Consider the following 12,109-nt stretch of genomic DNA (forward strand, 5'->3'; position numbering starts at 1 on the left):
CCCGCTCCTCCCGGCCCCGCTCATGGCCGCCATGGCCCGGAAGTGTTCTCCGCCGCGTGCAGGAAGCACTTCCTGTCACTGTCACGTGGCTCAGGCAGGGCTGGGGCCTGGTGGGGGGGGGCAGCTGCCAGATCTTCTGCCAGTAAACACTTCTGAGCACCCTCTTCTGGAGGTGAACAACTCTGGAGGACGGTGCTTTCGAATGTCCACAAAGTGATGTTGATTGTCACACAGTAGCACCCATCACTTGCCTCCTCCATAAATCAGTTACAGTCTTGTTGGTGAACCTGAAGACAAAAGGTCAGCGCGCTGGGACAAACAGCCACACACCAGTATCACAGAGTCACAGAATGACCCAGGTTGGAAGGGACCTCATGGATCATGAAGAACAAACCCCCCTGCCTGGCAGGGCCACCAAACATACACCTTTACTAGATCAGGTTGCCCAGGGCCCTGTCCAACCTGGCCCTGAACACCTCCAAGGACGGGGCATCCACAACCTCCCTGGGCAGCCTGTTCCAGGGCCTAACCACTCTCCTAGTAAACAACTTTCCCCCTAACATCCAACCTAAATCTTCCCTCTTTCAACTTAAATCAGTTTCCCCTTGTCCTGCTATTACCAGCGCCCTCCTCATCCTATGTGGAACACCAGTGCCAGCCGTGCGGCCGCCATTTTAGAACCCTCTCCACGTCACCTTGGTCACCGCTGCCGCGCGCAACACACTCGCCACTGACAGTTGTGGCAGTTAGCAGCCATGTCGGCAGCTAAGAGGGCTAGGGTAGAAGTTTTCCCTGTTTCAGGCAGGAGGATGGAGCTGGGGGCCCTAGGAGTGAGAAGGAGGAGGGGGCCCGCCATGACCACCAGGCAGAGGAGGGGTAAGAGAGCCATATTCCATCATGCCTGGACCAGCCCCGTGACCACCACCCATGTGGAGCCTATGGAGGTGGAGCCTATGGATCCACCTCCAGATGAGTGAATGGAGGTGGATCCACCTCCAGATGAGCCAATGGAGGTGGATCCACCTGCAGAGGAGCCCATGGAGGTGGATCCACCTCCAGAGGAGCCCATGGAGGTGGATCCACCCACGGCATAGCTGGCCTGGCACCACACCACCATGCCAGGCCCCACGCTGGCATGGTCACAGCTCCACCGTGGCTGGTCCAGGCGCTGAGCTCCTTACCCGCTGCACGGCCCCCGCCCCCTGCATTAGTTGGGTGGCATTTTTGTAACATCTGTTCCTCCTTTGGGCCTATTCTGCAGCCACATTCTGTGGGCCCCCAGTCCCATCTTTACCCTGTTTGTTCCAGTCCCTGTTTCTATAGTTGATTTTTGGGTTTAGTTTAGTTTTAGAGTTAGGTGTAGGTTGTTGTTAGTGTTTTTGAGTTAGGCATAGGTTATTGTTTGTGTTTTTGAGTTAGGCATTGCTTATTGTTCATTTTTTAGTGTTAGGAGTAGGTTAGGAGTAGGTTTAGTGTTAGTAGTTGGTGTTTTCCTGTTAGGAGTTTGTTCCTCTTCATTCTTTAGTGTTAGGAGTAGATTGTTGTTCCCATAGTAGAGTTAGGCATAGGTTACTGTTGGTACTGTAGGGTTAGGCGTGGGTTCCTACCAGCAGCTGGCAGCAAACAGCGCTCGCTCGGTAAGCACACGTCTGCTTTCTCCCCCGGAGCCGTGAGTGCGACTGCCATGAGAGCGGAGGTCTGATGCCATCTGCGAGGGATGGGATTTGCATCCGGTGGCTTTTCCGTTGCAGAATGTCCAGCAGCAGAGCGTGAGTGGCCGTGAAATGAAGCTGGGCCTCAGGAGAGCCGTCTGGAGCTGCGTCACGAGCTTCCTGCATGGCCAGCGCAAGGTAGGTGTGCCTTACTGTAAGCGTGCGCTGAAGCAGTGTTGGTTAAGCACGGCTCACTCCTCTGTCTGCAACAGATGGGCTTTCTGTGCGCTTTATTGCTGTGGCCGGCATTGAACAGCACAGCAGCAGCGAGGCCTCGAACATGTCCACAACCAGGTACGTGAATGTGAGTAAATTTAGCTGTGTGAATAATGTTATTGTTCATATTAGTAAGGCAGTATTCACATGTGTGTGATGGAGCTCAGGGATAGGTTTATTCTTGCCTGGTAAATTTTCCCTTCTTTGACACCCACCCGTCCTCTTGCTTCTCTTCCCCTCACCTGTAAGTGCAGCGATACTGAAGGCTGAGGGCTCTTCTCCGAGGCGGGCGCTAAAGGGCAATTGAAATGCAAGTTTGTTGTCCCTCTTTGTTCTTGGGTCGGTAGCCCAAGGTGACCAAGCTTCAGAGCACTTCTCTAAGTCAGCCTGGAAATGTTTCTAGCAGGAAGTAACTCCATCACAGTGCCTGAGAGTAATGATGCCTCTTTTTCCCCCCTCGCAGCAGGCAGCCTCCATAAGAGAGCAGTAGAGCAGCAGGCTGTCTGTGCTATGGCTGCTGAACTGCATTTCTGGCCACCTGAGATCCCTGAGCCCATGCTAATGAAGAACATGCTGCGCCACAGACTCTTCTACGGAGCCGTTTTGCAGCTTCTCTGTGCTGGCCATCATGCTGCCAGTTTCCAAGTTCCCAAAGGCAGTAAGTGGTGCTCTCATGGGCTGGGAGAAAGGCACGGGCAACCAGCTGGGAGGGAACCATCTGTAGCTGTTGCCAGCAGCCTGGAGGTGCCAGCTCAGTCTTATCCTGCGGCTGCTGTTGCGCCCTATGAGCTGCCAGGCAGAGAGTCCTCCCGCCCGTGCAGGGACCGCCTTGCAGGAAAGGGCTTTAGGCTCTGGTTTGTGTGGGATTTGGGGAACGAGACAGGGGTGGAGTTTCTTGTGTGCCCGACTGTCAGGAAGGCGGTTCCCAGTTCTGGCAGCCCAACGTGCCCAGCAGGGTGACTTGAGCTCCCAAAGCGAGCCGCCAATCAGTTGTTAGCTGAGAAGGTTCCCTGAGCGTTTCCGAATTGATTCTTGTAGGACTCGGAGAGTTTGGGGACTGAGACTTGGGAGAGAATGAAGAAAGCTGAAGCAAGGCAAGCGCTGCTCAGCTGAGGAAGAAAGCCGAGAAGGAAAGCAGAAAGCAACGATGATGGCCTGAGCAAGAAGCTACAAAGGACAGCAGAACCACCTGCAGCGCTTCCTCGGAGGTGGCACCAAAAGCTGCTGACTGAACAGTCCAGTTTACCGGCACAGCCGTGCTTTCCCTGTCATGGACGGTGGAGATGATGGAAGTGAACTGGACAGGAAGGACTTGTGCTGCGTTAGAAGCAAAGAGGGCTTCACCTGTGCAGGACTTGGTGTACAGCAAGAGCTGGAGACGCTGTGTTCCTTCAGGGTGTGTCTCTTGAGGTCCAGGCCTGGTGTAGGGTTAGGTTGAAATAGGGCTGGCTGGGACTGGAGAGGGAGGAGGTGACATAGCCCTGGGGTTTGGCTTCTCCTTGGGTCTGACTGGAGGCTGAGTGACTGATTGCTAAGCGGAAATCCTGGGCACTGGGGCTTCATTTTGGGGTGTGGGCGGGGTAATAAATAGAAGCCGAGTCCTTTTGTACGCAATAAAATTGAAGCAAACTTTCTAAACCTGGTGCTGCCTCTTTCAGTAGCTGGTCAGAACGTCCCTCGCTCAGGCTGGCAATCACAGGGCGACGAAGCGGTCCGCTTCACGTCTCTCCCTTGACATGGTGCAGGTTTTCCCCCGTTTCCTTGTTGGTCTTCCCAACCTGTGGCCTTTCAGCCAAACCGTAAGTGCTGGTGACAGGCTGTGAGCATCTCCTTGCTCTCTGAGGACTGACAGAAAGAAACCAGAGGAGGGGAAGCAGCCTGGCAGGAAGAAGGGTGTCCCGTGCTCAGCCCCTTGAGTTGGCCTCTCTTCCCTGAGGGTTCTTTCAGCTTCTGATGTACCGTGTGCTGCTGTTTGCCCTGGGAAGCTCAGCTGCACGCTGGCAGCCGTGGCCTGTGCATCATCCTCCCCTTGAGGCCCAAGGAGTTGATTGTTTCTATGTATTCAGTATTGGTGTGGCATTTTGTTGTTTTGTTCAGCTTTGAGATCAAGGGGTAATTTAACACCGTTGGAAGTAATTGGGGTTCAGGAGTAGCACATGCACAATTTTGATCACGCAGCAAGTTGTGATTCCTACTGTGTTAAAGAACTGGCACACACATATACGCCTGCAGCCGGAGCTTGATTGACTCTCGTCAATACGGCCTTCCAAACCCCGGCCCTGGGGAGCTGTCCAAAAATTTTCTAACATTTTGTATTACCTAAGTTTATTTTAAACAGCCAAGGAGGAGTAATCTCTTAAAGGCTTTTTTAAAGGCATTGGACTAAGTTTTGATTATCACATCTCAGGAAGCTTCTGCATTCCACCTAGTGCTAATGTGATACATCAAGAGCAGATTACACAAGAGATTCAGGCCTTGCTGCCAGTCTTTTATGAATCAGAACTTTGTTTCATGTTGCCAGATATTCTGGTTTCCTTTTCAGGAGATTCCTTTGCTGTATAATAAGAAGGCCAACTGCATCCTGGCCTGCATCAGAAACAGTGTTGCCAGCAGGAGCAGAGAGGTGATTGTCCCCCTGTTGTCAGCACTGATGAGGCCGCAGCTCGAGTGCTGTGTTCAGTTTTGGGCCCCTCACTGCAAGGAAGACATGGAGGCCCTGGAACGTGTTCAGAGGAGGGCAACAAAGCTGGTGAGGGGTCTGGAGCACAGGCCGTATGAGGAGCGGCTGAGGGAGCTGGGAATGTTCAGCCTGGAGAAGAGGAGGCTCAGGGGAGACCTCATTGCTCTCTCTAACTTCCTGAAGGGAGGCTGTAGTGAGCTGGGGCTCGGCCTCTTCTCTCGTGTCATTAATGATAGGACCAGAGGGAATGGCTTCAAGCTGCGACAGGGGAGATTCAGGCTGGACACTACGAGGTATTACTGGTCAGAACAGGTGGCCAGGCACTGGAATGGACACAGGGAGGTGGTGACGGGAAGGGGACGAGGGCGAGGAAGGAAGGAAGGGAATGGGAATGTAAAGGAGGGAAAGTGAGAGGAAAGACACGGAACGAGACGTGAATTTTGGGTCCTTTTCTGGCAGCCGCCCCCCCCCACCAGGCCCCAGCCCGGCCTGAGCCACATGACAGTGCCAGTGACCGGAAGTGCTTCCTGCAGGCGGCGGAGAGCACTTCCGGGCCATGGCAGCCATGAGCGGGGCCGGGAGGAGCGGGCTCTGTGCTGCGAACGGGGTCGGGCCTCGGTGCGGGGGCACGGAGGGGCTGTCGGGGGAGGAGCTCGCGGTGCTGCTGGCACCCAGAGGCGGCTCCCAGGCAGCTCCACGGTCTCGCTGTGCTGCGGAGTCACCCGGCCGGCCCCAAAAGCCTGGAGGCAGAGCCTGAGCCGGCCCCGGCCGTGTTGGTGTGCGTTGTTGTTCCGGGGGTGTGAATGAGGACTCCCCGCTGGAATTGGTGCCGATGGATCCGCACACCTCGGTGCTGTGTTGGGCTGGGGCAGTGGGCGTGGATGAAAGTTTGTACGGATGGAGTGGGTCTGGATTGCAGTGAGCGGGACGAGTCTGGGCTACGGTTTGGCGTGGTTGTGTTGGTTGCTTTTTTGCACGCTTTATTGCTGTGGCCGTAGAATTCCCTCTTTCTTACCATCTGATCTGTGAAGGCTTCTTTGTGGGAAGGTTTTGAGGGATGCGGGAGTAGAAATTGCTTTTGTCACGAGTCATCTGGAAAGGTTTCACAGAAACAGCGACATTTGCAGAAGGAACGTATTGGCATTGGCAGTTGTGCAAAATACTCATTGGAATAGAGAGGAGGGAGTACCTGCAGAAGACCATTCTCTTCTGGTTTTGAGGAAGCCAGGGAGAGCTCGTATTCCAGCTTAAGCAATGTTCTTTTGTCACACTCTGTGTCCTGTGTTGCGTTCCCCAGAGTTTCATCTCTCCTTTCGATTCCAGTTCTCCTGACAGGTTAGGCTTGAATTCAGCATAATATCTGCTTCTCCCTGGGTTCAGGTTCTTTGCGTCTCCTGCCTGCTTTTCTCCCTTTTCTTAATGGAGAGTGGAGTTTCTACCACAGAGCAAAGTTTCCCGATTAACAGAAACAAGTATGGAACATATTAGATGAATATAGCTCTGCATTTTTTTCTTCCTCCGGGTAGCAAGGGACTCCTGTGCTCTCATTAATATCAACAGTGAGTAGATGCTGCCTGCTATTGGAGCCTAAAATGCTTTCCATAGTTGAGTGGTTGGAAACATAGGGTTTTAACTTAAAATTGTTTGTGCAGGGTGAAGGTTGGGAACACAATTAGAATACAGTTACACAGTGCTCTATCCCCAGAACTTTCCAGCATTTTTCTTAACACAGCTTACGGTTCATTTCAAAACAAACTAACAAAGATGAACTTGGGTTAGCGTAGCCCGTTTTAAATGATCCTTCTGTGTCTTTTCCAGGCTGGTAGCAGAATGGAGACTTTCCTGAGGCGCTGAGGAACAGACACAAGCTTCTTTTGAAGGCTTCAATGAAATTCTGCCCCAGCAGTATCTGCGGTCCTTTGATGCTAAGGAGCTGGAGGTAAAAGACTATTGTCAGATCCAGGCTGCTACATGTAATACTTGAATTTCAGTCAGGGTCTGAAGAGCAGAGTTCATTAAGGCTGGTGGTTCTGCTTTCAGGATGTGTGAGAGAAGCCTTATGTATCAGGTAGTATTTGGTTACTGTGTTGTTCTTCACTTTCTTCTTTGCAACCAATTTAGACACATTTCTAATGTTTAGATTCTGCCAGCATAAATTTTTTGGCTGACAGTGTTTTTGTAGTCCTTGACAATGTGATTTGCGTGTGTCTAAAGAGTGAGTGACTGGAAAGCAAGGGAGATAAGAAACAAATATCAGCGGATGGTCAAATTACAGAGTGGAGCAGGTTTTAGCTGCTTTTGGTCTCTCCAAATTATACTCTGCAGCAGAACATCGTATTTCTAGCACAGAATTGTACGGTTAGGCAATGAGAAAGTATGGTTTATATGTCTAAATGCATTCGTTTTCATGACTGGTGTATCTTCTTTGTTGCTACGGATGTTATTATTTGCTGTGGAAGTTTCAGAGTTTAATATTAAAACCAAGCGTACTGTGATTGCGGGTGCTTTGAAGTACAGTAGTATTTCAGTACAATAGTCTTGCTGTAGAAGCAAAGTAGTAGCTTGTAGTTTCCATGTTTATGAAATTTTTCTTCCCTAAAGGTGCTCCTGTGTGGAATTCAAGAAATTGATCTGAATGACTGGCAGAGGCAATACCATCTACTGGCATGATAGCAGAACCTGCAGACAGATATTGTGGTTCTGGCAGGTTTGTAGACTTCTTTTTTCCACACAAGAACGCAGCAACAGCTTAATGAGCAATAGTCAGAATTACTCAACAGATAAGTAGCATGTAAATGTAAATGATAACTGCTAATCCAGCTGTCCCATGGGGGATGGGGAAGTGAACATTTCAATATTAAACTTGACATCAATGTTAATTATTATTTTTCAGTTTGGGAAATAAATAGATAATGAGAAGAGAATGAGATTTCTACAGTTTGTTACTGGAACGTGCAGATTACCAGTAGGAGGATTTGCTGACCTCACGGGTAACGAGCCCTCTTTAATGCATTTTATGCTCATGTTATTTCCTTTTTTCTTAATAAGGACCAAGCTGTGTGTTTAAGGGTATTTTTTAATGAATTTATATGGAATCTGAGTCTTGCATATTGGTAGAGCTGTGATAGAAAAAGGGATGGATGGAATGTGAACACGCCTTGCATCAGTGACTTGATCCATGGTTTCGACATGGTCCTGGCAGGGCAGCCTGCTCTGGGTATCCTTGGTTGATCAGAGTGGCAGGACTAGGTAAACTCCAGAGATTCCTTCCAGTACCAAACCAACGATGTGATTCAGTGGTTGAGTTTCTTTGAAAACCGCTTCATATTGATGCATTTCACTACGTGGATTTCTTCAGAGGGATGTAGTGAGAGACAAATGTCTTTGTGCTCTGCAAGTAGTTATAGTCTTGTTTTCACGCGCTGTGTTCATGTATTACCTACTGGTATACACGGGCTGTTAGACCTAAGAATTCATTGTTTGATTTTTGTACAGGGAGCAACAGACCCCAAAAATTTTGCATTGAGAAAGTTGGAAAGGAAAACTGGTTACCTGGAAGTCACACCTGGTAAGTACGAAGGATCAAACTCTGCTGTGGTTCTGTTCTTATGGATGGAAATCTACTTTGAGATTTTAGGAAGTGGGTGTGATATGGAAGTGTCTGAGACTGTGTGAAAGCAAAGCACTGGGCTATGGCAGTAAGCTCTGCTGAGTAATAGTTGAACTTCTGAAAAGCAGTTTTGTTGTGGAGCTGATTCCATTGTAAACGCCATGGATCTGCACATCACTAAAAACGTAAAGCTACTTTTAGTACTTAAGGTTGTCCTTTTTTTAAAGAGTTTGGGATTGATCTTTCATTATCACCACGCTCGATCTTGGCAATGAAAATAAATAGCCACGCTCATGCTCCCTCTTGGCTGGAGAAAATGTAGCTTCTGCTCAGTTTCTCAGTTACGCTGGTGCTTTGTGAAGATGCTCAGATTTTAAGTTTCAGATACAGAAGAGAGATTAGGTGAGACTTGTTACTAAATACATTGCCAGTTATGGAAAGTTATCGCTGCTCAGGTGCTTGTTGTGCTTTAACTCTCACTTTCATAGACAAGTGCATGTCAAGATACAGGTGTTTTAGAGGGTACAAATGCAGTTTTCCTTCTGAACCGGACAGTTCATATGCCTGTGTTCCTAATGGATATTTGGTGGTTTAAACTGTTGTTCAATACTTAAGGTTTCTCTTTGTTTTCAGTTTCAATCGCTTGGACCTTCCAGCCTATAAGAATTATGAGCAGCTGAAGGAAAAGCTGTTATTTGCAACTGATAACCCCACAGCATCTGCTACCCCAGGTAATATTGGACTTCCAGCTGAGATGAATGACTTTACTGCTCCCAGCACTGCTTGAGCAACCTGATCTGTGTGAATTCATACTGCATAACAAATACATACTCGTATGTAGCTGACAACTAATCCCAATTCTCAAACATGAAAGTAACTTCTGTTTCGTTGTTTGCCTTATGAAAATGACATGAAAAACTGAATGAGATGCAGAGCTGCTGATGGACAAATTAACAAAGCCTTATTGCTCCAGGTAGCTCAGGTGCTCCTATATGAAGCTGCACAGTAAATGCGTCATGTCTTCATCTGATCAAGCAGCGGGAGCTGATATTTTAATGTGTTTCTATTCCAGAAAAAGAAAAAAAATCTTGAAAAAGAAAAGCCTGTTAAAATTGTCTTGTTTGCATCATTCTGACATGCTGTGCTCTGTCTGTGAATTCAGCTCTTGGTTCTGTTGGTATCTCCAGCCCCTGATTCTTGTGGTGTCTTCATTTTCTTCCAGCATCACTGTTTGTGTATTGCTCTATTGAACAAGGACATGAACAGGGATCAGCAGCACTGGATGGTTAAATACTGTATGAAGTTAATTGTGGAAATTTCCTTGTATTGTAATTTCCAGTACTCAGGAAACTGTAACAATATCTCTGTAAGTCAAATACTTTTATAAAATGACTCAAAGAGATGCTCGTCCTGTCGTTATTGGTTTGGTGTTACGAAGCACAAGTGTAGAAATGAAGGATTGAACTGCTGCTGGGGGTTGCAGGTAGGCTGGGTTTCTGTCGTGTGCTATTTCTGCCTGCTGGGGATGTGAGCGGGCATTGGGCCCGAGCCCCGCTTGTGTTGGTCACAGCACAGGGGCTGCAGGAAACACTGGGAGAGCAGAGCAGGGAGAGCCGCAGCTGCTGAGCTTTTCCCCCAAGTCTGCAGACTCTCAGGTGATAAGGCTGTGCAGCAAAGCCAGCTGGGCACTGCTGATACTGCGGGCTTAGGGGATGAAGCCCTGCAGCACCCGCATGGCACTCCCTGTAGTCTGCCATCCTTATGTGCACAGCTGCTGTAGGTGTTGTTGGAGCAGTGGAGCGGCAGTGCGGTGCTGCAGGGCAGCCACACACCCCAAGGGCTCTCCATAGGCTGCAGTGATGTGACCCAAGTCCCACACTCACTTTCTTTCCCATTCCCAAGAATGACATACCAGTAGCAAAATGTTTTCTCCTTTACCCAGTGTCCAAAGACAAAGATGAGGTGTCTTAGCAAGTGCACCAGCAATGTGTGGAGCAGAACCACCGTGGGAGCCACTGTCACACCTGAGCTGATCCGTTTTAGGCTTCCCATGGAAATGTAGCATTTTGACTCTTCGTTAGTAAATCTTTGAGGTTGCATTTGACCTGCTGTTGCAATGTCTTCTGCTTGCTCTTCATGCAGCTAGTCAATGTATTTGTTTATGTAGTCAGTGCTAGGGTTTGATTTAGACAGCTCCGTCATCTTTCCAAGAGCTGCACCATGGTCGGCTGTGGAGAGAGGGTGAGTGGGAGGGGACACCTGTGTCCCACAGTGGCTCCTCCAGTCAGTGAAAGTCCTGAAATTGGTCTCTTCAGCTAATAGGGAGCTTTCCTCAGCTACCGTGTGTTTGGAGAGAGGAAGAGCAGTCCCAGGACCTTCAGCTGTGAGACTCTTCAGACGGACCTTGTGGAGACAACTGCAGGTGTAGTCTGGGATGGAACGGCTCCTGTTTGGCTCTTGTTACCCACATGCAGCATGTGGTTATTGAGCTTATAAGGGAGCAACATAGGAAAGAATCCTGTTCTCATCTACTACCTAATGCTAAGTCATTCCCCCTCACGGGGAAGTGACTAAGCATTGGTCCTGGTTGCTTGCTAGGAGAGGAATGTCAGATCTGAAACCAGTGTGAATGATGGACAGCCTTGTTAAACACAGGGCTGCTCTGCAGTGCAGAGGTGCTTGTGAGTTCAGAAGATACCTGCTGAAGGAGAACTGCTTTGCTGTTGGATGTCATCAAGCTGCAATCTGCCCAGGCAACAGCAAAACAGGCAGAGGTGTGTGTTCCAGACTGTGCCAGCCTTTGATTCTGTTCCTGAGGTGAGCTGCGCTTTGCTCGCTGCAAATTCCAACTATATTTGTAGGAAATATTTCTATGAATAACACAGTGGTGGTGTTTGAGTCACAGACAGATGCAGCAGAGCCTTTGCTCTGATCTTCTCAGGAACTCAAGCAGCTTTTTGGCATCCCCACCTGGAGCCATTGAAGCGTGCAGCCAGGAGCTGGACTCAGTGGTCCTCGCAGGGACCCTCCAGCTCAGGAATTCTATCATTTTACAATCACTGAGCTTGGCAGACATGCAAAGAGTGTGGGTGTGACAGCAAGCAATTAGCATGGCCAGCATCAGGAACCCATGGTTATGAGCTTAGGGCTGGTTTAGGTTTGCCAAGCAGGGGGACTAATGCTGGGATCCTTCTCTCCGGCCTGGAGGCTCTCACACAGCAGCATGGTTCTGTGTTTGGCAGGTGGGTTGGACCCAGGCTGTGCAGGAATCAACTGGGCTCTGCTTCAGCTGCAGTCTGAGGGCCTTTGGCTGCAGCCAGCTGCTGTTCACACAGGGTACAGAAAGCTCCAGAGCCACACAAGGGCCTTCGGGCTCCGAGTGAAACCCCACAAGCTGAGGGGAAGGAAGTGAACATCACCAGAGGTGGGGACTGCACAGCACTGATGTGTGGTGACAGACCGGGGTGGGCGGTGAAGTTGGGAAGACCAAGAATGAAAGATGGGAAAAGCAGCTGAATTTAAAGGAAGAGATGTGAAACCAACAGGATCATCACCCTGTAATTGCCAGCCCAAACAAGGGACGTTTTGACCAGCGACTTCTCTGATCCACTTAACAAAAGCCACAAAACCACTCCATAAACTTAGAAGAACTGCTCAAAGCGACAAGCTACAGGTACTGGAGGAGAGCAGGACCTTTGCCCTGCAGTCAGCAGCAGTTTCAGACACACCAAAGCCGACACTGGTTTGCTTCCGTATCTCTTGTGGGACGGCCCCAGCCAAATCATCCCTTCTGGTCTGAGGATGAGGAGGGTCAGATCCTTTCAGAGCACCAAACCTGGCAGCCAACCTCATCACCAAACAAGCAGCCAGGATCCAAACGCCAGCACTCTC

At 49.5% G+C, this 12,109-nt stretch overlaps 2 long non-coding RNA genes across 4 annotated transcripts; both read left to right on the plus strand.

Annotated features, from left to right (window-relative positions):
• Positions 1-1,693: 1,693 nt before the first annotated feature.
• On the plus strand, positions 1,694-8,949 carry LOC146758634 (uncharacterized). 3 transcript variants are annotated; one of them, XR_014934024.1, is made up of 6 exons: positions 1,694-1,850; positions 6,427-6,547; positions 7,210-7,315; positions 7,502-7,598; positions 8,104-8,176; positions 8,852-8,949. It is a non-coding gene; the product is annotated as an uncharacterized LOC146758634 (long non-coding RNA). The 3 variants fall into 3 exon arrangements; XR_014934023.1 differs by lacking the exon at positions 1,694-1,850 and having other exon boundaries at positions 6,184-6,547; XR_014934025.1 differs by lacking the exons at positions 1,694-1,850; positions 7,210-7,315 and having other exon boundaries at positions 6,188-6,547.
• LOC146758635 (uncharacterized) lies at positions 1,916-3,551 on the plus strand. The gene is made up of 3 exons (XR_014934022.1): positions 1,916-2,006; positions 2,392-2,586; positions 2,967-3,551. It is a non-coding gene; the product is annotated as an uncharacterized LOC146758635 (long non-coding RNA).
• Positions 8,950-12,109: the final 3,160 nt, after the last annotated feature.

Source organism: Coturnix japonica, chromosome 13 (assembly GCF_054131305.1).
Source record: "Coturnix japonica strain WE chromosome 13, WE-NBRP24, whole genome shotgun sequence".
Classification (NCBI taxonomy): domain Eukaryota; kingdom Metazoa; phylum Chordata; class Aves; order Galliformes; family Phasianidae; genus Coturnix; species Coturnix japonica.